The 27407-nt window shown below is 31.8% G+C and overlaps 1 pseudogene; it reads left to right on the top strand.

Moving 5' to 3' along the window:
* Positions 1 to 357: 357 nt before the first annotated feature.
* LOC149543352 (ABC transporter G family member 11-like) lies at positions 358 to 21223 on the top strand (annotated as a pseudogene).
* Positions 21224 to 27407: the final 6184 nt, after the last annotated feature.

Genomic DNA, 27407 nt, shown 5'->3' with positions numbered 1-27407 from the left:
CTATATTCATCAATGATTAATTTTAATTAAACTAATGTTTAATTAAGTTAACTAATGATAATCAAAATAAGTTCTTATATTACCCACTCTAGAATTATCAATTATTAAATATAATTTCTAATAATTTTATTAATCAAAATAACCTTATTTTAAATACATTATTATTTAAATTAATAAACAATATTAAAACTTTGCTAATACTTATTATTTAAATACTAATTAAGAATTAATAATATTATTATTTAATAATGATTACCAATATCATTATAACCTTTTTATAACTAATATTAATTTATATACTAATTAAAATCATATCTTAAAAAAATACGTGTTTTAATAAGCCCGTCGGCTTAACAAATGGCCTGTGGCCTGCTAAAGTCCTGCGGTCGTAGGGCCTGCGATGGCAGGTACTTGGTACCTGACATCCCAGTACCTATGATGCAGGTACTATAGCACAGAGTCATGGCAAGGGGTGGGGCACGGGGTAATTCCCTCCCCCCCCATGATTATATATATATATATATATATTTTAATATATATATATATTAATTTATATATATATATTTTTTAAAATTTAATTTTTAAAAATTTAAAAATGCAATTTACATGATCAATCTTTAAAAAAAAAAAGATTCCAATTTATTTCATTACGATTTATAATCAACAAATTGTAATAAAATAAATTTAATTACAGTATATATGTATATATATATTTTGAAGTTGTTTTCATCTTTACTCTGATAGAGAAAATATTAACAACCCTCCAAATTTTAATTTAAAATTTCATCCTTAAATTCAAATCTTTCCCATTTAAATCCTATGTATATAGAAGTTAATTGACAAGCATCTCATAGATTCCAATATTGAAATGTTTAAACATTCATCATAGAGAATTCAGGTCTATAATCCACAGACACAAAGAAGATAGGAAATAGGGAAATTGTGTAAATAATCAGTGATCAAAACATAAGACCTTACTTGATCTTGATGCTAATATGAAATCCTTGAAAACCTATGAGAGAATTCACTCCCCTTCAATAACTTTTCTCTATAAATCTTTTCTAAAATTCTCCTTTAGAAATTCACTTCCAAAATTTGTCTCCCAAAATTTGTGTCTCCAAAATTTGCGGTTTCTCAAAAATGAACCCCAAAGTTGTGATAAGGAGTTTTCTCGTCAAATTGAGGCACTAATTGTGTGTTCACCTGAGAAAACTCTCTACTCACTAGACTCAACTTCAAATTAACTTTATTTATCTTTTCTTTATCCTTTAATGCACATTAAATGAATTATTAAATAACCTTATTTAGTTTTTCACTTGACTTCTATTTTTAGTCTTTATTACTTTTAATCCCATGTACACTTTATGAAATTAAAATAACATTATTATTTTCACTTACTTTATCTTTTAATTAATTTCTTTTATTTTCAACTCATGCTCGCATCATGCGATCTAGAATCTTTTAAAAGTTTAAGATCTTTTTACTTTTAATTTATTTTAGAAACTTATTTGATAAAATATTTAGTTAACTCAAATAACAATAATATTTAGCATTTATTTAAAAATGAACTCTAAATATATTATTATTAAATTAAATAAATATTATCACATTCTAAATTTATACTTAAAACTTTTATCTCCAAATTTAATTCTTTTATTTAATTAAATTTCTCAATTAATTAAATATTAAAATATCATATTAATTTTCTATTAAATCAAATCATTAATTAAACTTTTAATTAAACTTAATTAATAAAAAAATACACCAAAGACTCATAAAACAGCATATGAAAACCCAACAAAGCAAAACACATACTAAATCAAACAAAGGGTTATAATCATGAATTAACATCATTTGATGCATTTGGAAGGTACTTGACTCAGATACTTGTCATAATTATCAATTAGGACAATTGGCTAAAGGGTTTAGGATTTGGACTTAAGATTTATCTCCCCTCTCTTACCATTGAGATAATGTGATAGGGTACGCTCATCCTGACAATTTAGGGAAGTCGATACCTGATACCCGCAATCTACATAAAATCAACGCATGTACAGACACAATATTCTAAGCTAAACAAGCAATGGTAGGAAGTGGTGCATCATGTAGATCCCAATTGGTAGGTCACTATGACTCCCTTAACCACATTAGAAACACCATACATAAATAAAAAAAACACGCATACCATACACATGCAGTATGGGGTAAGTATCCATAAGAAAACACATGTGATAATAAACCATCTAACTAATTATCAATTATAACTAAAAACACTAAATAATCATCATACATATTTGAAATATAGAGTACCAAGTAATCTCACTATATAATAAACTGAATGTGAAACAATATATGATAATCTTAAAACAATACTACTAATCATCAAGTATAAAACTAGCCTAAAAGAGTTTGGCAATGATAATTAAAATGCAACTTAGGGGCAAGCACTATAGTAGAAACTCATATTCTAAAAATTGACTTGGTGAATTTCTAATACACAACATCCACTATCATTACTCGGTATTGTCATGCACTTGGTAGAAGTAGAGGCTCAGTCCATACTAATCACTTCAATGTAGTTTTGAACTTTGGTATATACTGGTGACTCAGTAGATATGGTGTCACTCGATAGAAACTAAATTCCACATTTACCATGCCTTCACTTGATAAACACTAATCATCTCATCACTCAATTAACACTAACTTTTCTTTACAAGAACTGATGACTCAGTAGACACTACGAAGCTTAGTAACCATTGAATTGCTTGGTAAGAACTACTGAACTTCACATTTCTTGAATTCACTTGGTAATTACCGGAATGCTCAGTAGGAACTGTGAAGCTTGGAAACTATTGAATTACATAGAAAACACTGGAGACTAATCAAAGAGCTTGGTAACCATATAGAATCTAAATAAGTGTTGTCACTAATAAAAAACTTGACTTAATGCCAATAGCCATGATGTTGATTCCTAGGTATTCTAAATGCATCTCAAAGGCCATTATATATAGGCACTCCTAGTGTACTCTAAAGGGCATATTGAATTGAATACATTGTTATTCTGATCATACTCCTTTTTGGTCTATAGTTGTGCTTGTGTTTGAGTTCTTAATTACTGGGTGAATTTTGTCCTAAGGAAAATTATTACACTTATAAATTTGATATACTTCCTATTTATTGGTAAGGATCAATTGCTCAATTTCAATAGTTTCTTCTAAATTTTTTGTTCAATTGATTCTGATGTGGTTGATCTCCACAAAGCATAGTTGCCTTTATTATATGTTGATAACATCTCATTAAAATAAATTGAATTGTAATTGTCTAGTGATGTAGAAGCCATATTCCATTTCATGTCAAATATTATTGTTTTCCTGTAGCCAAAAAACTATGCAAACATTTCTAAAAAAGTAGAGTAACATCTACATTCAACCAATGTTACACTACTATGTAAGTACTTCAGGATGGCAAGATGTTGAGGTGAGTTTCTAGGACACAAAGAAATTGGGCCTCATTTTTAGGATGATGGGGGACAACTAGGGGATGGTGGAAAGGGGAGGATAGGCTAGAGATGGGTGTTGTATAATATACATATAGAACTTGAAATGCTAGTTATTAAATGAAGTTATAGTAGTTCACTAGAACATACCAAATTAAAATATTTGAACATAGAAAAATTACAATATGAATTAGAACCATTGATATTCAACATAGTAATGTATTACTTACCACATAATAACATTCACTAATAAAAATTTATAAATAAATTCAAGTACACATCCCAATGGTGGCATAGTTGCAGAATGGTGAAGGTGGGGGTGCTTGGGTTCTCAAGTACTAAGTGCAGACACATCTTAGGGATAGGTACTTCAAGGTTTAGGAGGGGGTGTGAGTCTCTGAGTTACACTACATTCAACCAACCACATAAAAAATAAGTAACACATACCAATTTCATAGCCAAGAAATACTTCATTTGCAATTTCTTACATCCATTCATTGGATTTCTTGCATTACGTCATGTATGAAATAAAATGAGTAGTAGCATGCCTCAGTTAAATAAATTGTAGATCATATGATATTATGATTGAAAGTCATCTGATATGAAATATTTACTTAATAAGAAAAACTTCAATCCATCCATGAAATTTATTGAATTTAGTCCTTGCAAAATAAGAGCAACAATATGTATATAACAATGACATTCCATTCACATATTGATGAGTAAAGTGGATCTGTAATGATTTATAAACATTAATATTGTATAAAATATATTTTAGATATCAATTATCAAAACACCAAATTGTCAAATGTAAGTGCCAATGGTCTCCTTTTTTCCAAAAGACATTAGTTTATATATCAAAACATTGGGTTCATATGACATTGTTTTCTACAACTAGGATTTGTTATTGAAATTAACAATAGCCACATGTGGTTCAAAATATTCAATTACATATGTGCATCTAGCCAAGTTTTCATACACCTTCACATCTGCGCATTGAAGATGGGGTGGAAGTTTTTTGTTTCTCTCTATCATAAGGCAAACCATCCATGTCAATGTACTTCATGTTCCTGTGAGGCCTCGCCCCGACCCATCATAGCATAGTGATACATTACTATTATTTTGATATTCATGACTCAAGATGTTGAGACATTATCTGATGCTTAGAACATACTATATTATTTCATGTTGTGTGATGTTACTTTCAGATATATTTGATGTTTTTCATTTAATGTTTCATGTATATGTATGTTGATGAAATCAGTAAATGTAGGATTGAGACTTTGATTTAAGAGATTTTAAATGGTTAAGAATTAAGCAGGATGAAGAAACCCTTATTGATGTATGTTTCAATCTATGTAAATTTTTGATAAATATACATATATGTACATGTGATTTTATGAGACTACTGATGTGTGCAATGAGTGTGCTGATATTTTAGCCGAGAAACCCTATGGAGGAACAAAACTGATCTCTATGTGCTAATTTTGGAAACCTTGTTGTTCGTAATTCTAGTATTATATTGTGAGATGTATTTATGTATCTTTTTGTGTTCATTGAATGTTAGTGTTTGTAACTATGTTCTTTTAGTGTCGCTTGACACTGGTAAATTGTTTATGTTCTTCAGTGTGCTGATTAGGGTTAGTTGTATAACCTTTGGATCCATTTTTTTTGAGTTAGTGTCAGTTTTCTATTTGGTTCTTAATCGAGGTTAGTCATCCCTTAATTTGGATTAGTGCTTAATCTGCATTGTTAGAGTTGTTAGATGGTCCTATTTTATTCCTAGCTTTTGTTTGGCTCTAAACCTATTTTCCTAAGGCTTAAAATATGAAATAATTATACTGAAAGGATATGGGTATGGGTTGGGGGTCTTTTCCAACCCCTAAGCCCCTTTTATTGATTTTTGAGGCCACTCAAAAAGTCTCATTTTGCCTTTGTGCAAAAATTGAATATGACCATCATGAGTTACCTCACCTCCATCTAGTGTTTAGCCATAGTGTGGGTTGAGTTAGGAGCTTCTAGATTTGTAGGTGGGTGGGTGAAGTTATTGATCCCTTTGGTGGTTGAGTTTGAGGCTTATTTAGAGGCCCTTCTTGTACTAGTGGAGGTTGTTACCCAATCTCTACATTTAGAGAGTAGTCTTGGAAGATTGGAGCAAGAAAGCGAAAAGCTCTACTCAAACTTGTTCGTTGCCATTAGATCTTTGTGAAGGTAGGAATTCTCATCTCCCTTGTGCAAATTTTTATGTTTGTTTCATGCTTATGCTACCTTGTTGTTATGTGAATGTTTGTATGATTGTGGGTATGTTGGGAAGATTTGAAAATCACGTTATTTTGGATGATTTCCTTTCATGTTTATGTTTGAAATTTTGATATTTTCTTGCATGGGTATTTTGGTATTACTCACCCTTGGATAGGGCAGAAGTGACCAATTTTGGGAAAGGTCTGTTTAGTTGGACTCCAACCAGTGTAGAGTCTCTTCTCAAGATGAGAAGAGGGAGAGAGGGTAGGGTGTTATGGGCCCCTACCTGTTAGTACAAACCTTGTATGAGTATGGCATGTTAAAATGGAAGAATGAAAGTTCTTGGTTTATAGCCCCGATTGGGCATCTATTTTGGTGTTGTTCTTGACTTCTCCTATTGGAAGAATCCACCTTTCCCTAGTGTTGATTCATTATGAATCAAATTGTGATAACCTTGTATGTATATGCATGTTTGAATTGTTCTTGATCATCCTTGTGGTCACCTGATCAGATTATGTTCCCTCCATGGTTCTTGAAATGTGTTACAGAAATTATTATCAATCTCTTGATGAGGGTCATGAAGAAAATTCAATTTAAGAGTTTTAATTTAGGATTTAAATCCTATTTAATTTGTATTTTAAACTTTTTTGTAAATGGCAACGAAGTTGGGTTTTCTTCCTAGTTCTTTCTCGACTGAGCCTTTGAATCAGGTTTGCCAAAAAAATTGGTGTTGAGTATAATTGTTTATCATGTGATTCAATCATAATTTTAAATTAGATGGATGCATATCAGAAATAAGATGTTAAGATGATGGCTTAATTAAGCAATTTTTTAAAAATTTCCTTATATGTTAAATATGAAAACTAGGTTGAGAAAAGAAAATGATTAGGGTTGATGATTCAATTTAAGTTGTTTGAGATATCAATGAATCTTGTATGAATGTGTGAAAAGGATTAAATCTATGTTTGAAATCCATCAAAAAAAAATTTAAAAAATCATATTATGGATGTAGATTCAGCTTTCATGATTATCAAAATCAAACAATTCTTACATCATTGAATAAAACCGATAATTCATATCCTTGGTATATTAAGTTGCATCAATCCTTTTGACTTTCTTTTCGAAAAAAAATTACCACCTTTTGGAAAATATATCAACTTCAAAAAATCTATACTTAGAAATTTTAAGACAATGTGTTTTCAAGAGAGTAAAAGCTCTCTGTCTTTTGTATGGGAGAAGCAATTAAATGATTTTGAGCAACAGAAAATCTTTTAAAGATTCTTTTTATATTCTATTTCAAAAAAATATAAATATATAATTTAATCAATTTTTAAATAAATATACAATCCTAAAATAGGCTATGCATTTTTTTTAAAAAAAAACCCCTAAATATCCAAGTCTTACCTAATTAACTTTTAGCCTTAACTTCTCCTTGGTAGGCGTCAGTCTTGGTTTGTTTGCTTTTTTTTTTTTAAATATTGTAAAGTTATGTCAATTGTATTTTAGAGGGGGGGGGGCGGGGGGGGCCACATCCCATCTTCCATCCTCTTCTTCTCTTTTTTTTTGGGCGCTCACCTGGCAGTACGCATCCCACTTGGGCTTGCATGACTTGCTGCCCACGTAGGGTCAAGGGGGCCCGACCTGCCATGCGTAGGCCTTGGGCAGTGCGTGCATAGGCCTAGGGTGTAGGTGGGGGGTGGTGTAGAGTAGGGAGTAGGGGAGGAATAGGATGTTGAGTAGATAGATGTTATTTTTTTATTTTTATTTTTGTTATATGTTTAATATTTAGTTTTAATTAATTGTAGTTTAGATTAGTTGGTTGTTTATTTAATTTTTAGTTAGTTCATTGTAAAGTTTAGTTTAGTAAGATTAGTTTTGTAAGTAGATTTTAAATTAAGTTTTCTTTATTATTTAGTAAAAATAAATGCTTAGTAATTAAATGGTTATATAGTTAAATATTAATTGGTTAAGTTTTAATTTGATTAGTTAAAGTTTAGTTTTTTTTTATTAATGTTAATTTAGTTTTTTGAATTTTTTTGAATTTTTAAGATAGTTAGTTAGTTTAATTTTTTTTTTATTAATTAGTTTTAATTTAAAGGTTATTGGCTAATTAAAACAAGTTTAAAAGAAGATTCTATTTGCTTAGATTTTTTGACCCAACTACTCAAAGTCATCTACACTTTATAATTTAAATAATTTTAACTATAATGTTGTATAAGAAATGTAAGAACATAACTTTTGTCAATATCAACCTTATAGCGAGACCATCAAGTTTTAACGATCTATGCCTTCTCATGATATGTAACTTAAGATGTAATGAAGAGAATCTTTTCTTGTAATTTAATCTCAACCTTATTGAACTTTGAGCATTCTAATTATTAATTTTAAAAAAAAAAGATTTTGTGTGTTTTTTCCCTCATAGTTTGGGCATGACAGTTCCACCATTTAGTGTAACATCTCAATATATCTAACATGTCCTCATGTGCATTGGTTGAGTTGGAGAAAATATTCTTATTTGTAGCAAGTGAATCCTCTAGATTGTGATTGATTAGTTGTTGTTCATGCAATTAAAGGAAAAACTCCATATTTTTCTCCTTAAACTCTATAAGAAACATGTTGAGCTCTTTGTTTTTCATCTCGAATTCAGCATTCTACAACTTGAGGTACTTATGATTTTCTTCACATGCAACCAAGTTCTATGGCAACAAAGATATATGTTTCTCTTGAAGTGAGCTATTGAAGCTGTCATCCAAGGTAGGATCATCTGAGGCTACATTGTCCCCATTGTCATGACTATTGGATGGCCCCACCATACCACCAGTATTTGATACACCCAATGGAGGTACCTCATCTAAACTCTTGCATTGCCTCCTATTCCATAAGTCATTAATCTTTCCATGCTTCCTAGAAGTAGCAGACTTTGATAATCCTATAGTTGTAGTCATGGGTATATTAAACAGTGATTGATTAGGAGCTTCCTTTCTATAGACATCTTTGTGAATACCCATAATTGCATCAACATATAGGAACTATGGTCAAATTCCAATATGAAAGTTTAATAAAAAATTCCTTACAAATTAAAAAACAAATTTATTTTTTGAATAGAATGAATAGAAAAGGTGCCAAATAGCAGAATATCTGGTCAATATTGGTCAGTGGAAGGAGGAGTATTGACTTAATATAGTGATAAGATCAAATCATATTCCATTTATTAAAACATCCATTAAATTGAAGAAAAGTATTCAATAATTTATTTATAAAATTTACTATACATTTGAAATAAACATTGGATACATTATAAATTGAAATAATACTTGATAAAAATAGTTGATCCTATTTAGTTGTCACCAATAGACTAAATCAAATGAAAAAGACAATAATTATAAATAGAGTAGAATCACACAAAATAATAACCACAATATGATATAAACCATTTATGACAAATATGTTAGACAAATTTAGATCTCCTTGATGTACATTAACAACAAAGTGCAACAAATCAACATGCATAAATCAAAAAACATAGCTTGAATGGTCTTATTGAATAGGAAATAAGAACTTAAAAAAATAGAGAATTTAACAAATATAAAGGAAATTATTACACATTTGGACTAAGCATCAGTTCTAATTTCATTGAAGAAGAGTAGATTTTAACCAGTGACATCAACAATACATAGTAACCCTAGTAAAAATATTGTGTACACTATTTAGTTTGGTGTTTTTACACTATTAAGCAACAAAATACTTAATACTAAAATAATAAAGATCACAACAACCTAAGGATCAACTACTTCCCATAAACAATCATATGTGCTTTAGATCTGGACCCAACTTCAACAAAATCATGAAAGATTTTCTACTCTTTTCGCTCTGCAAAACCAAGTTGGGTGCACCTAAGGAAAAAAGGTTTTACAACCTTATAATACATATATATTTAATTCATTCCATGGAATTTTATAAAAAATACACATCCCTTATAGAAGATTGGTCACAAGTCTTCTTAAATCTATTGATAATTTTGGGCAATAGCAGCTAACCAAGACTCAAAAAAAAATGTAAACAAGTGTTGAGCAGATTTGATATTCTTCTAACTTTAAAAGGAAAATTGATTTGATTTTAAGCTTGATTCTTATCCATGGTTTCTCCATATGTATATTGAAATAGTTGATCAGTAGCTCATCCATTAGGATTTAGAGTCTATCCAACTTCTTGACCTAATTGACTACAATACAATCAATTCTATCATCAATTCTTACTGAAACTCATTCTTATACATATGCTCCCTATTACCATGGAAATCCTATCATGTTCACCAAATCATTTACCTAATTTATTTAATTAAAAGCAATAGTGAAAATGATATAAAATTAGCCTAATTGCATCAATTTAACAAGCTTTCTCATACAATTTCAAGATAACTAAGTAATAAAAATAGAGACCAAATTTAGAAAGAAAAGATATGGGGACATTTCATCTTTGTATTAATTTCCTTTGAGAATTGTATAACAACTATAATAGAACTCAAAATGACTCAAGATAAGACTTTAAGATCTCATAACATTGTTTTATTCTCAGATACTTACAAAGAAAATACATCATAAAGTTTGCATCAAGGTCTGGATTGACTAAAGCTTAGTAAAAGTAAAATTATATATAATGACTTGAACCCTTTCTTTAGCCTTGGGATCTACTTATATAGTGTGAGATGAAACAAGCCTTAGGCTTAGAGATTACTGATAGTTGTCCTTATGACAAAAGGATATTTACATTGTTACTCTACATTTTGTGCAACAAAAAAAATTTACATCATAAATATTCTTTTGTGGGACCACTTTCTATTACACCTTTTGTTGCACTTATTTATTGATAGGAAACTAATCATTGTCTTCATTGTTGTTGCTATTTCTTAGAAGAAGTAAATAGTAAGTTTGTTTGTGATGTATCTAGCTTTTCTTTTTGTAGGCTTACTTCAATTAGAGGCCTCCCATTCATATAATCATGTACTATTAAAATAATAGTTATTTCTGATTCCTTTGTTCCCATATCATCAATTGGGAATACTATGCTTATCTCTAAAATTGGTTACTTTTCTTTGTCTTCTTCTATATGCACTAATGTATCAACTGTTTGATTCTCATCTTGGTCCACATCATCTTCTTCTATTTCTATTTTCTTTGCATATACAAAATCATTCATCCATTTGTTAAAAATTATATCATCAGGAAAATCAAAACTCAAGACCTCATGTTGCTTCTTAATCACAAAATCCCTCATTTTTTTGATCTCAGAAAATTTTTCTCTGATGGACTTATAGAATAACTATACTTTAACAAATTCCTCATGTGTTAGTTCCCATAGCAAACGTCTCTTTTCACTTATGGCTCTATTTATTCTTTGGCACAATAAATCATCTAATTCTTTGTGAAAGAGTTGAAACTTCTCACTTACATATTTAGAAAGATAAATCATTATCCTTATTGCACTATGACTCTTTCTTCATCAAATTCAGACAAATTACTAGTCGTATCAAAAGTATTTTCTATTTGTTCACAAGATAGACTAATAACTCAAATACACAAAAGGGTGATATCTTTATCCCTCCCACCTCATTTATTCATGATGGGTTTTAAAGCATCTTCACCATCTTTTATTTCTTCCCACATATAATTGAAATGTTTTCCAATCAAACTTGTCTACTAAATATAGGATTGTCTTCCTGATTTTTTATCATATACATCATTCAACTCTATATGAAAATTCCAAAGTTTATTCTTTTCTTCTTCAAATGCATCAATAATATAGAACTCTAGCCTCTTTGGGGTGTTAGGTAACTCTATAATAGGAGTTGACTTTAATGGTTCAACTAGGGGGAAAGGATAAGTAATGTGGGGCCTACTTGACTCTCCCAATTTATTTTTTCCTAACTATTTATCCATCTAAGCTACTTGAGTCTCCAGCTGATGCATCATGTTGCCTCTCTCCTCATATGCCTTTAATATTTCTTCAAACTTGGCAATTAGCTCTAGGAATTTACCTTTATCCTTTTTAGAACCTACCATCCCAAAATCCATCATTTCCCTAGCCATTTTTTTAACCTTCTCACTATCTACTTCATCTACCCTATAAAAAATGATACTACCTGTATGCTTAGCACTAGAGACTTATTATATCCTAGTCTTGTCTCTCTTTTCAATAGACTATATCACCAATGCTTGATGATCATTGCTATATTTTAAACCTCCATGTGCTTGCAAAATTTTCTACTCAGTTTTATACTAAATATCCTTTTCTTTCCTAATAGAGTCAAAAATCATAGCATTAGGTATGTCCCATTTAGGTAATATCAAAACTCCTAAATCTTTCAATAGTTTCCTTCCCCCTTTAGGGGTTAGTTTTGAAAATTCCTCCATGAAGTTGGCCTTAAAATTTTCCTCAATCTTAGAGTCCAAATTTTTTGGTTGCTCTAATTTTATTGATTTACATTTAGCTTCAAATTAGCCAATGTTTCTTCCCCACAAAAATTGTGCAAAGACTATAGACTTTACAAAGTTTTCATGATTAATAAATTTTTAAGAAGCCTATGCAATTATAGGGTCTATCTCACTCCCTGTATTATTTGCAATAGTAAGATCAAAAGATGGCAAAGGAGGCTCTTCATGTAATCCTCCTTCAATATCAACAGCATTAATCACATTGTCCACTTCCCCTCCAATTTTCCTCAACTATTCTTTTAGAGATGCTTCATCATCTATTCTGAGTGGAGTCTAGGATGGTGAATATATTTTTGCATGAGAAGATGACCCTTGCTCTATTCTTTGCTTCTTTGGGGCATGTATATCAAAAGGGTTGCTAGATCTTGGCCTCTTATATGGAGGAACATATTGTATGTTCTGAGCTACTACATACCCTTCATTTCTTTGTAATGTATATTGGCCTAGGGTCATAATCATCCTACTGGTTAACCTTCTTTCCACCTATGTAACCTTGTTTGGGTGTGATTTTGTTATGATCTCCTTCTTCTCATTCAAGGTTTGTATGATTCTAGTGAAATTATTCATCAACATATCCACTTTTGCACCCCAATATTTCTTATCTGCCAAGGGATCATATTTTGGCTCAAAAGCATTTATGAAATCCATGATCTTACTATAAACTATCCACTTTTCCTTTATGACTTCTTGCTCGTGTAATGAGAACTTATTTCTAATAGCATCCTCGGGAAAATATGCAATTTGTGTCTCAATCTTAGCCTTACTCCTTTCTCTATGGAGGTCATAGAATCCCTCAGAATCAACAAAATGTGCATGGGATTAAGCCTTTTGATATCTATCTAAGAATTTTCCTAGATTTCTCCATCCCTACTTAACAAACAAAAAATCATGAATGACATTAACCATTGGAAAGAAAGTACCTTCGGATTTTTCTAGCAAATCCCTCTCATCAACTAATCCAATTTGTCATAATAATTCTACAATTCTTGTCTTCAAAGGCACCTAATATGGTAACATATGGGGTTTTCCCAAGAAGCCATAAACTCTAAAAATAGTAGAAACAACATAGGGAATGATATCTCCCAAATTTTGGCTTACCAATAGTCCTTTGGCATGATCTTTAGGTCTTATCGATTCTAACAAGGACTATGGCATTCTAGAGCTATCCCCTCTCAAGAATATTCTGAGCCTTGAGGCAAAATACATATCAAATCTAACAAAACTAGCATCACTGACCTCCCATGTCATGTTTGCACTCCATAACTAACCCAAGACTCTTTATCCATCTCTTTCTAATTCTAATTTCATTTCTTTGGAGAAGAAAGTGACTCCTATATATAGAAAGATATACATTAACATTGAATACCAACAAAAGGGCCTATTAACTTTAGTTTGAGATATTTCAATTAGACCGTTATGAATTTCTTCAACCAAGAAGGTATAAAAGTCAAGAATTGAGCTCATTCCATACTACAAAATTTGAGCTATGATAAGAACAATAGAGTCAAGGATGTGATCATGTTCATCCATACGAAATATTTTGTAAAGAGAGAAATATAAAGCCTATGCCCTAGGATTAAAATACTTTTTTCAGTAAGGGCTTGGGGGTGTTTTATGTGACTAAAGACAATGAATAAATGCATCATATATGGCTTAGAGGTCTTCCATGTCAATATTTTCATGAATAGCATGATTGGGGTTCAACTTGAATACCTCTCTAATTAGTTTAGGTGAAACCCTAAAAATATTATCCCCTACATGTTTCTTTACCACCCTAGCAGTTGGGTTATATTTCTTGGTCATATCTACCAATAGGTCACTATAAAAAAGAAAGAAGGTACAATTAGTTTACCTATGTCAAATTCCCAAACATTACTTACTGTAGTATCCAATTTCCTTGCTGCAGACCATTTCTTGAAAAGTTATAAGCCTCCCATAGATACCTCTACATCTCTTGACAAATTGGATTTATCATAGAAACCCTCACTGACTAGTAACCTAGGGTTTTTGGGAATAAATTCTCTGCCCTTAGTTAACTCATTTACTGATGGAGGCTTTTGTTCTAGAAAATCATCATGAACTACTCTTTTCAAGTAATCTACCTTACCAGAAAAATCCTTGTGAGGAGGCATTTTTTTTTACCTTAATACAATCATAATTTTTAATTCTTAGAAATTTTAGATAACTTACCCACCTTTTCTTTGCACTTTCATTTCTATAAATCACTTAACAAATCACTAAAAACCTTGAAAAAATATTTCCCTAGCTCTTTGGAATGCTTGCACTGTGAGAATTTTACAATTGTAAGGCTCAATAATGGTCAATTTCAAATTTTACTATAGCATTAAGCTTACACAAAGTGGCATTGATTAGAATTAATACTCCACTATCACAAATTTGTGCGATATCATGAAATTTAAATTTTAACCATTGATCATCAAGCATCAGATGACTTTCTTTAAAATTTAAAAGGTTGCATTAACTTCCTTGTAGAAATTTCCACATGTCAAGCAGTCACTTGCCTACTTTGACTAAAGTTCAATCATTTTCATGAAGTGGTAAAGCACTGATCGTCGATCTTTTGAAGATCAACGATTGCAAAAAATCATTACACCTTTATAATTACTACTCTAAATCATGATCCCACTATTACACTCATTTTCTAGTTTGACACACACATGGATTGTTCCACAAGTAGTCATATTCCACATCATAATCCTTTTCCACCCTAGTGTGACTAGGCAATTTTTTGACTAAGCGGTCTCACTTGTCCACATGACAAGTAGGTGCTTCCTCACTTTGACTAAAGTTCATTCACATTTGTCTTGCAAGAATTCACTATCTATTGATCTTCCCAAGATCAAAAACATATATAGATCATGCCTTTTAAATCCAATTAGCAGATTCAACCACTAAATGCACTAGATTTTTCCAACATATTTTGATAGTTGTTACTAGTATGTATTGTATTACTACCTTTTAAGCTTGATGGCCCATGACCTCATCAAATGCTACATGTTATGTGAGCACTTTACTACATTAGGTAAACTTTGTGCATCTTCACAAAGTGGTAATAAGCCCACCATTGATCTTTAAAAGATCGATGACTTAATGATATGATGCCCAAAAGTGTTTCTACTTTCTAGCTTGACCAATGAGATTGCCGTAAATTCCAATGTCCGCTAACAATTCTGCAAATTTTTTGAAAAGGTTCTGACAAATTTTGATGGGTTTTGATGTTTTCCATTCTTTGCGGTGTATTTACAAATTCAACATCACCAAATTCTATGTGGCTCAAGAGTGCTTGCCTACATTCTATAGACTTTGAGCAAATTTTCCTTATGGGCATGCACGCATCATTGATCTACCCAAGATCAATGGTTGGCAAAAACAAACCACTGTGGTTAAGAGATTTTGCCAAATGCTTACGAAAAACCATGGTTAGGGAACTGCCTTCAATGAAGGGTTTTATTTCATGAAAATTAATTTAACAAAGAATAAAATATAAGAAAATGAAAACTTAGGATAAAGGTTTTCCTACGTATTATATAACATATTACTTTCCATGAGAACTAGGGAATACAAACAAGGGTTTATGAAATTTGAATGATTCCATCTAGGGTTTTAACAAATTTTATAAATTTTAAACACAAAGCTAGGATTTTTTCACTAAAGGGTGTAACAAAATCATAAAGCATGAAAAACTAGGCCAACATATTCAATGAAAAAAATGGAGACTATTTTCAGTTATGATGGCATATAAAGTAATCTCTAATGCTTTGACGTTGTTTTCCCCTCCTTTGCTATCTATTTTTGGGAACATTGAAAATTATTTCATAAAATCTATGGTGCCTCTTGGGGTCCTTGTGGATTGTTGGAGGGGTAATACCTAACATGTGAATTCTAAGGCTATGTCTATTAGGAAGAGTAAGGGTATTGTTGGATTCTTTGGCCACCTTCAATGTGTCCTACACTTTACCCTAATGTTATGCACACAAGTTGGATGAGTGCAACCTCCAAATAAATGACATCAATATATGCAAGCATCAATAAATATAAGCTTGGGAAAAAACAAAAGAGAGACAAAAATACATTATGCTATTCCAAATCTATATTAGAGTATATATCAAAGATGTTCCATGCTTCAAACAAATTTAATGAGTTAGTTAGAACTTTAGAAAAAGAATGAGGGTATGGTATCCTAGTAGTCAAGTCAAGAAACTCTACAATTTTGACTTTTGTAGTACCTACACAAAGTAGTTTGTTGTGGCACATCACATCACTGCCCACACATTCAATGATACCTTTACCTACCAATATACCTTGACATCGTATGTCTACATGATGGCCAATAGCATAAGAGAAAATTGCTTTCTCTTTGCCTCCCTCATCATTATCTTCTCCTTGCAATTGTAAAATATTCTTAGAGGAAATCTAGGTTGTCTATCCCAATTATGATTATATTGCTTCTTACAAATTGAAAGAAAAGATACATCTATCACTTTTAGTGATTCACAAGGACTCTACAACTTATCCTATGCATCTATCTAGCTTTTTGTGCCCATTTCCAAAGGTGTAGGGTTTTGATTATCTAATGGGTGCAAGCTTATAGTTCCAACTACCCTTATGGTTTACTCAATCAAAGAATCATGATACATTGCAACATCTCTCCTCACTATATTGTAGCCTACAAAAAGTGGAAAAATTATTTCTCAAATTACATTAACGCTAAACTAATATTCCTTTAGGCAATAATTCAAAATACATAACACACATCTTCATCTGGGGCCTCCATCATGGATGGAGTGATGAAAGAAACACCACCACTATCGACCTACATCTCATATAAAAAATAATATAGGTATTAATTCACATGGATGCTACTATCAATATTTTGTACCCTAAGGTCTCTACTGATCACTAAATTGAATGTAAGCATACTGTTTCTACAAGATGTTCAACTATAGGTTGATATCTTGCACACCCCTGAACACCACCATTACCATTAAGAATGGGTTATATTGAAATTTAAAACACCAATAACATATTTTCCAAATAATATGTTACCTACATCAACCACATACTACTTACCTAAACGTCAATCTCATTTTCATCAACCAACATTTCTTTTGCTTTCTTTCCTAACACACACTTACCACCACTCTTGCATTTCAACGATGTTGATTTAACACACTCATATGAAGAGGTCACAAGACTAATCACATTCCCATATTCACACTCAACTATTGTTGCAATAGTGCCTTTTGTGGTGGATGTCTAACATAGATTAAATCATTCATTCTATTTTTTAGATATCAAACCAAAATGTTCACAACCACAAAATGTATGACTAATGAAAATTTTAAAAAAAAATACGTTATTCAATCTTAAATAAATAGAAAAGTAGAATTTTTGTATCTCATTACCTCTACCCTCTCACTTCTGGAAATAGAAGGGATCTCCCTTATATCGTCCTCAAAGTTAAAATTATTTTTAGTACTTACAAAGATTAATTTCCCTCTACCAAACTTATTTTGTAGTGCACGATATCCTTGCATGAAACTCTTATCACCTAAAACTGAGGTAGAAGGTGGTGCATATGTTGATATTTCAACAATACCATCCACGAAACCCATATTGACTAAAGATGAAGTGCCATGTCAATGGAACATTTAATGAATATCAACACATTGCTCTAAAGTAGTTCACATGTTTGGATATAATTTTCACATAAAGAACAAGCTATTATATCAAATTGATCATACCATGATCTCTCTTCTCTTTACCAATGATATAACTCTTTTCAATATCTCCTTCTTCAACTCATTACTCTCATAGTAACAAATTTCCTCTTTAATCTTGGCTAGACCCTCTTCTAGAAGGAGTTCAACTAAGAACACCTTGTACAGTTTACATATGTGTTGTTATAAATTCATTCTTTAACCTTATCCTCATTTGGTAATCAAAACTTGTGGCCCTCTTAAATACATATCATGTTTATTTTGACTCATAATGATGTTGCATTCTATTCCTTACAAAAGGCCACCCACAACAAGGTGCCTCAATAAATGGGAGATTGTAAATTTGTAACTGATGTAGGTTCATCCTTGTAATGTCCCAAAAATTATGTCCCCCATCAATAGAAAAACTTCCAATGAGGCAATGATATTTTATCCTCTAGATAGACTTTTCAATTCTATATTGACCTCTCTGCTACATAGAGGGCACAATAACACAAATATAAACATTATATTGCAAAAAATACTTATACAATGTAGTTGTAATAAATTTGAGTGCCATCTTCCTATGTATGACATCATTTATCAATAATGAATACAAAATTTGAACCTCACTACAATTGAGGGACATGTCACCAGTGACATCAATATCACACTCACGAATTGCAAGATCTCCCATTGCTTCCCTTGATGGAAAATCTACCACTCTAGGTTTCTCGCTTTGTATCTAAAATTAAGTGTAAGTCAATGCAACTATTCACACACAATTCATTTGAACTATGAGATGTTGAAATGAATGTAACTAATAATAATTCTAGTTATCACACTCACATGGTCATCTCTGCCAAACTTGGGAGAAGTCCTCTTCACAAAAGCCTTGCTCTCCTTAGAAAGGAAATAAAATGAATTACAAATTTTCAACATTGTTCTTTGTACTCAAACAATAATCTATCTTTTGGGTTTTTTCAAAATATTACATCTTATCATTGTCTTTTTTATATTTTCTCTTTCGCTACAATAGAGCACCTCTTTTGTATCCATAGAAGACTTCATTCTTTCATGTATATAGGGTGCCTAAAGTGAATCTCTGATTTCTTTTAATTTCCTTCTTAATTTTAACATCTTATATAGTTTGTAATAATATAATAGGACTATTACTATACACAGCTTGTCGATACATTCAACACCCTACAAATCCTAATAGTTTTATGATGCTAGTCTTTTAACTGAACATAGTAGAAATTATTGCTTCATTGTCTCCAATCTTTTACATCTATCTATATTTAAACTTATTTGAATTTTTATCTATCTATATGGACATGCATTCTTGATAGAATTTTTTTGCATAATGTACTATTGCTTATACCTTTTACATTTTTTATTTCTTTGTGGAAATCAAGTAGATTGGCAGCTAATGAATTTCAGTATGGATCTATCAAGCTAAATTACTACAAGAAAAATCTCTCCTTTGGAATAGTGGTATGGTTTAATCATAGGTTGCTCCTTAATATTACTTAATAGGGGCCAAGTAATTTTTGGGTGAATTGTTGATGTTTGATGTTAAATACTTTTTCTCTCCTATGTTTGGTTGTAGGCATATGTAACTCAAGATGATACTTTGATTGGGACATTTACCATGAGGGAGACTATAACATACTCTTCTCATTTGAGATTCCCTGATAAGATGTCCTGGTCAGAGAAATCAACACTAGTGGATACTACACTTTTTGAAATGGGTCTTCAAGAATGTGCCAACACTTTTATTAGAAATTGGCACTTGAGGGGAATCCGTGGTGGAGAAAAAAGAGGGGTTAGAATTGGCTTGGAAATCCTCATAAGGCCAAGGTTTTTGTTTCTAGATGAACCAACAAGTGTTTTAGATAGGTATAAATTAATCACTCTAATTCTTAATTAGTACTATATTTTAAATCAAAAATAACATCAGAGAGGGTTTTAATGATTTTTTATTGTTCCTCATAGACCACATAATACTCCATTAATGTATATATTATCCTTTGCAGACCACAAAATACTAACTACTAGTGGTTATGACTAATTAGGTAAGCTATTTATTATCACTAATTCAAATTTACATGTATTGATATGTGGTGAATTGTTAATTTCAATGTATCTACATTTTTTATTACCCAAACATTAATAATTTTGCTAGGGATGGGCACACTATTATAGCTTTAGTTCATCAACCAAGAAGTGAGGTGTTTTAACTCTTTGATAGTCTCCATTTTCTCTCTAAAGGGAAAACTATTTACTTTGGCAAGGCATGTGAGTAAAACTTTCTTTGCTATAATGGTTGTTTGCCATATTTAATCATACTAGCATTATTTTCACTAGGCTTAGTTAGATGGTAGGTTGTTGTATTTAAGAATATTTGAGTTACTGCAACTAGTCTAGGAACAAGATTTTTTGAAGTTTTAGAGGAGTTAAAGCTATATTAGACTGTAGTTAAAGAATAATTTGATGGAAGCCCTTCTATCACAAATGAATTTTTTGGAAATTTCTATTGATAATTGAGGTCATTGGTAGATTCATTCAATGGATATTAAATATTTGTCTACCACTGAAACTATAAGGCCCACTGTGCACTATACAATGACTTCTCTCATTTATTAAATGGTATTTCCTTTTCACCTAAAAATGGCAAGATGAATGTCAATTCTATAAACTTTTTGGAATGAATCACAATAATCTAATAGTATTATCTATGATGGTCAATAGTCACCTTACTTAGATTGTTCTTTATATACATACTTATGTTACATAAGTAAATACTCTTAATATTATCTAAAAAATAGTTGTATTATATAAATAAAAACTACTTATCACTAATGAAATAATAGCACACATATTAACAAGGAAAAAGCATTTGGAGAACACTCAAACATGTAGAGTGTTAACATAGCTAAGGTCTGAGCATCAAAAATAGAAACAAATACAAAAACTTTAGATAGCTAAAACTATTGTTTTTAAATATATATTTTTCCCTAGATGGAATGTTCTTATTTAATTCCCATCATATAAAATTCCCCATTAAAAGATTATTATATTGTTTGATGATTCTTGTGGTATTTAATACTGATCTGAATTGGATTCATGGATTCTCACAAATAAGAATTGTTGTGATGTTTATAGTTTTTTGAGCAAGCAAGATTTAGGAACCTATCTGATCACTTTTTGAGATGTATTAACTCATATTTTGACAAAGTGAAGCAACATTGAAAGGAACAATGAGACTATAGGTAATTTCTAAATCTTGGATATTAATTTGATGTTGTGAATCTTACAATTCATTGAAAAGTGTTTGTTTCATGAAGAATAAGCTTTTGTTCATGTGATTAGATGGAGAGATCAGATGACCCTTTTTGACAAAATTACAACAAGCCAAGCAACCCAAAATTTCATGGAGAAGTATGAACACTCTGAGAATCATCAAGAAACATAGGATAAAGTGGGTATAAAATATCAAAAATTGTAAGCTCCCTTGTTTTGAATCTTACTACTCTAATATTGAAGAAAATGAATTTGTAGAAGTATTTTGTGATTTGAGGTTTTGATTTGAAGAGAGGAATGGTGTTGGCTTCAGGGGGCACCCAAGATAGTTTCTAGATGTATTGTTACATTTTAATGGATAGGTCATTTATTAATATGAGTAGAGGTGCTAGGTATTATTGGCGTAGGCTTGTCATCTACATTTTTCTCACAATCTATATTAGAACCATCTACTTGAATGTTGGTACATCCTATAATTTCATACTCATAAAACTTCATCGTTCATGTCACTTGTGAGATTTTTATGGACATATTTTTTGTGCTACTCAAAATTTTCAATTAAACATGTTGTACAACATGTGTTTAGGCCAGAGGCACTAGTGCTTCCTTCCTTATTGGCTTTGCTACTTTCATGTCTATTGGAGGCTTCCCATATTTTATGGAAGATATGAAGGTAAATTCATGTGCTAGAGATTGAAGCTTTGATATTTTCATCTCTTGGCTGAACTAAATGGAATTATCTTTAGCTAGATCATTATGGATTGTGGAAATTTCATGATTCTAAATAAAATTGTTACTTTTATTGTGTGATGTAGGTATTTTAGTGAGAAAGGATTAATGGGCATTATGGATTTGTGGCTTTCATGGTGGGAAATACTTTTTAATGGACACCATATATTCTTATGATTTCAATAATATTAGGGACTATTTGTTATTACATCATTAGACTACATATTGGGTTGAGCCACTATGCCTTTTTCATGTTGTGCCTATATGCAAGTGTTACAGTGGTGGAAAGTCTCATGATGGCCGTAGCTAGTATTTTACCTAACTTCCTCATGGTTATTATCATTGGCGATGGCATTTAGGTAATTAATTTCTGTTCTTGCTTTCTATATTTTTTTTTGTTCTTCAGAAAAATCCTAAGAAAAATATCAAGAAAATAAGAGATCTTCAATTATAAAGTTGGACAAGACTAAACTAATATGGAATTTAATTTCTAGAGTCAATTGTGCATGTTTTTTAGTATTTTTTTTTACATCATATTCTATGGTGCATCATTAGGAAAGAGAAGGATAGTAAAGAAAGAAAGATATGTTCCAAAACTTGAGAGAAAATTTAACTAAAAATTTGATACCCATGGCCTAACCTCCTAGATCGAAGCTATATCAGCATTAGCCATTAGAAATATTCATTATGTAGTGTCTACTTATTCATCTTTATCATCATTATGTTCATGCTAAGGATTGGATGATCTTGACTATGTTCTGATGATCAAGATTTTAAGTTCATTTCAAGAATCAGGATAAAAAAAACTAAAGAGCCAATTTCAGCAAGTTTATTATTCTTCAAATCTAATGGCCCTCTTTATATCCTCTAAATCTTTGAGGAAGGATATATATACTACCTTTTACTTTATTGTAATGCTATAAAAAGATTAATAAAATAGTAATAAATATTAAAAATAATAAACCCTACCTTTTAAAATAGAAAAAATTGTAGACACAAAGATCATAAAATATGATATATATAGGTTGAAGAGAGTATTCATCGTTTCCAAATACAGATCTAATAAGTAGATTACCTAGAAGATGAAGAATTACATTTATTCCCATTCCTCTCTTGGCACTACGTCCTCTCTATAATAGTTATAAAAAATGCCAATTAAAGACTACTTGATAAATGCCTAAAACTAAGGGATCTTCAAAGAAAATCTCATGCACACATCTTTTATGAGACAATTATTGGTGCTGGTATACCAATAAATAGTGCTCTACATACAGTTTTGAAAAATGGTGATCAATTTTTATGGATTGAAGAATATTTAGTGGAACTTTGATAGGAATAGTTTCCATCTATCGAATTTGGAGAATTTGAACATTGGGTATGTCCATTGACTTACGCAATGTGAGGGAACCTTGCCTTTGATGGATTGCAATACTTGTATGGCTATAGTTGTGAAGAGGCTTAGGGATATCTATGGAAATGTTATTACAATTCAGGTTTATTTGAGCAAGTACTATGTGCAGTACTCATAGGACACATTTTTTAGTGAAATTCTTCATCTAGTGAAGTAGAAGATCAAAATTATTTGTTGTATTTTTTAGTATTTACATTTTTCTATTTAAGGGATAGTTAATTGTGCTCTATTCTTGAAGCATCAAACTAATCATTCTTAGATTGTGACTAAGTGTTTGTCTAGGTTTTGAAGCTTAGATTTGAAACACTACCTCAAAGAATTGAGATAAAGAAAATAGAGAAGGTGATGGCTACAATGCTAGGGGAGTGATATATTAAGACAAAAATGAAGAAGAAACCCTACATTATAAAATGGAAGAAATAGTAATCTATAAAAGGCGAAGTGGGATGGAAAAAAAATTGGGCACCAATATTTTGTCAATTTGATGCTCCTTTAAGTTGTCCTTGATTTGTTCTACACTACTAGGTGAAGCCCAAAAATATGCTTAGCTTTTACAAATACAAAAGATGAGAATGAAGATTTTATAGGAGGATTTTTAGGGAAACATTCACTATAGGAAACCCTACACATGCAATAACCTACTAGTTAAAGTTAGTTAAACTTTTACTGTAGTTACCTAACTATAGTTAAGAAAAGTTAGGATGATGCAGTTTGGAATTAGCATGTGGTTGATAGTTTCTATGGTTAGGGACAAGGATGTTAGAAGTGATGATATTAGGAAAAGAAAAGGTGTCACATTAGAGCATCTAACACCCCACGACTATTGGCATTTTGTTATGGAGAATTATGGATGGTATGTAACACTTAGGCATGGAGGATTTTGTTGGAGGATAACAAGTGGCATAAACTTTAGTAAAATTTTCCCCTTACCACTTTAATGCTCCACATGCCCTTTTGAAAACCCATGCATATTTGGTAGTGGGAGACCATTTATAGCATTTGGAAGGCCTACGTCTATATGCTAGGGACTTGGGAAATGTCTATTTCCTTGGGGAAAGAGACATGCAAGTGGGCTAGGGGCTAGGGTTATTAGGAAGAGTTTAGGAGTTGCTTAGTGGATAAGTAGGATTATTAATAGTTAATAAAGATAGGAAATGATTAGGATTTAGTAATCATGTTTAGTATGTGTTATTAGGATGTATTAATGATGTTTATTGTATGATACTAGGATTAGTTTAGAAGTAATAAATGTGGATTGAGTATCGTATTTAAATTAAAGGGTTAGTAGTGTTAGAGTAAATAATTAATTTAATAATTATTTATTCTATTTACTTAAGCTTACTTAGGTAAATTCATTTTATTTATTAGTTGTAGTCTAGGAGTTAGTTATAAGTTGTTGAGAATACGGGAGTTTGTTCTCTCCTAAGTCATACTTATCATCTCACATTGTTCGAGGACTTTCCACCTTATGTGGATGTATGCTTAGTTGACACACTTATCTCCTAGCATCTTCTAGCTTGTTCTAGAAGATTCCTAGAGCTCTTTATATTCGGGCTCCCTCATTGTATTTCATAATCACATTCTCATATTGTAAATACATTTGTATTGTGTTTCAATATCTTGTGGTCTCTCATGTCCATATAGGGGATTCCCCTTGCTCCATGCTCTTCCTCTCCTTGGCTTCTCTTTGACAAGTGTTTGCATGCAGGTGATCTTGGGCATCTTCAGAGTTGGCTTTCATCAACTCCAACATGGTATCAGAGCCTTCCTACTACAGCTTTGTTAAAAATTTTTTGAAGCCATGATTTGAAGTCACAAACCTTAGTTTGTTTATGCATTTTTTCTTCAAATTAGGGGATCAAAAATTTTTTGGAGCACTTTCAGCCATTGGATCTGAAAGGCCATTTGCAGTCAGGATTCATATAAAACTTGTCATTTTTGGAGAGAGAGCTCCGGGAGGCAAATTTTTTTTTGGTTTCACCCTTTCGTATGAACTATATGGATGATTTTATCAAAAAGAAATTAAAAAATATATATTTTGGGCCATGCCATCATGGCTTTGCCCCAGTCTAGTCCGCCTACTTTTGGCTGCTGCCTGCTTTGATAGCTCCACCACTAGGGAACTCCGCTCCGCCCAAATCTAACACTGGTATTGCTTAGCTCTGCCGACATTTTTCCACCAGTGCACCACCCCTGCTCCTCTAGTCTACTCAGCGCCTACGTGGATTTGGAGTATAGTCAGTGCGCTCCACATGTGACATGTAGTAGGGCTGCCATGTGGCACTTTTACCATGTGGCTCCTGCCACATCAGCATTTTTCCATGTGGCATCCACATGGCACTGCCACATGGCTTCTTTTTTGCTACAACGGTTGACGAGCCATCAAATTTTTTCCAATAAAATTTTGACATCAGCATGATGTCAAAATTGCATCATCAAGCCTCTTGCACATCTCCTAGGGTCATTTTGGACCTACTTGTAGTTTTTTGGCCATAACTTGAGCATACAAAGGTATTTTTTCGATCTGAAAGAAGCACCAAAAAGATGACTTAGAGACAGAGACATTGGTGTAGGTATTTTTAGGTTTTGACACATTTTTATTGCCTAATTTTTAGTCAAAGTCTAAAGTTCTATTTTTGACTTTGGCAAGCATGTCTTTTGCATCCCACGTCATTTTTTTGGAAACTTTATATTTTTGGAAAGCTGGTTCTGTCACTTTTCAGAAATGTGGTCATTTTTTCTTTGTTTTTGGCCCATGCTCTTTTTATGATACTTTTGGCATTTCTGCTATATGGTGGATATTTTGAGTATTTTAGGCCTGAGGATCATTTTCCTGGCATGGTTTCTTTTTTTTTAGGCTGTACTATGTTTTATATCAACTTGTTTTCATTTTTGATCATTATAGCTATCATTTTGAAGAACTTTTTTGTATCACACTGAGATAAAGTATCACTTTTGCATTATGGGGATTATGAATGTTGTTTTGAGTCAGTTGTACATGCACTATTTTTATAAAACACCATGGAGGGGATAGTTGTTCACTATTTTAGGCATTCTTCCTTTGTCAAGTGAGTGTCCCTTCCACAACATTAGCCCCATGCAAAGTTAGTTTGATCGTGTCTTTATAGGTGTCTGTACCTCTTTTCCTCTCTCATCGTTCTTGGTTCACTTGTAGGAGACTTTGGCCCACCTTCTCAATTGCCTATCATCACACCCCATCTGCATTAAGGGGGGGTTATGCTATTGTTCTAATGCATCCATGGTTTGATGGTTTGATAGTGTGAACTATGTATTTAGTGGTTGATCCTATGTACAAGGCGATTGCAATGGCTAGCTACCTATGCATTTTGGTGAGATGGATCATCTACCATATAGAAATGCTCGATTCATGCTTTCTTCTTCCATGGAGGTTCTTCAGATCAGTAGTTTGGTAGATTTGTGGCTTCTTCATGCTTCAATTATGCTTCTTCATGATCACTCCTTGTTCCTATTTTAGGGGACATTTCCCTAGTTGGAGGCTTCTTCAGTTCTTCACTAGGTTACCTCTTTTTGGGGGAGGGTTTTTCCCACGTGGTTTTCTCTCTTTCCCCATTTTACAGAGGTTGCATTCTCTTTGAATTGTACATGGGTACCTAACATGGCCTTGTTGTCAAGACCCATTCTGCATTTCATATTAGTTTTGTGAGCTTAAGGCATTTCCCTAAGTTGCACTTAAGGGGGGCTGTTAGAGTAAATAATTAATTTACTAATTATTATTTCTATTTACTTAAGCTTACTTAGATAAATGCATTTTATTTATTAGTTGTAGTCTAGGAGTTAGTTATAAGTTGTTGACAATATGGGAGTTTTTTCTCTCCTAAGTCATACTTATCCTCTCACATTGTTCGAGGATTTTCCACATTATGTGGATGTATGCTTAGTTGTCACACTTATCTCCTAGCATCTTCTAGGTTGTTCTAGAAGATTCTTACAGCTCTTTATATTTGGGCTCCCTCATTTTATTTCATAATCAT

The sequence above is a fragment of the Cupressus sempervirens genome, chromosome 8 (genome assembly GCF_028749045.1).
Source record: "Cupressus sempervirens isolate cs-2001-9-10 chromosome 8, ASM2874904v1, whole genome shotgun sequence".
Taxonomy (NCBI): Eukaryota; Viridiplantae; Streptophyta; class Pinopsida; order Cupressales; family Cupressaceae; genus Cupressus; species Cupressus sempervirens.
This window is presented reverse-complemented; position numbering and strand designations above follow the sequence as displayed.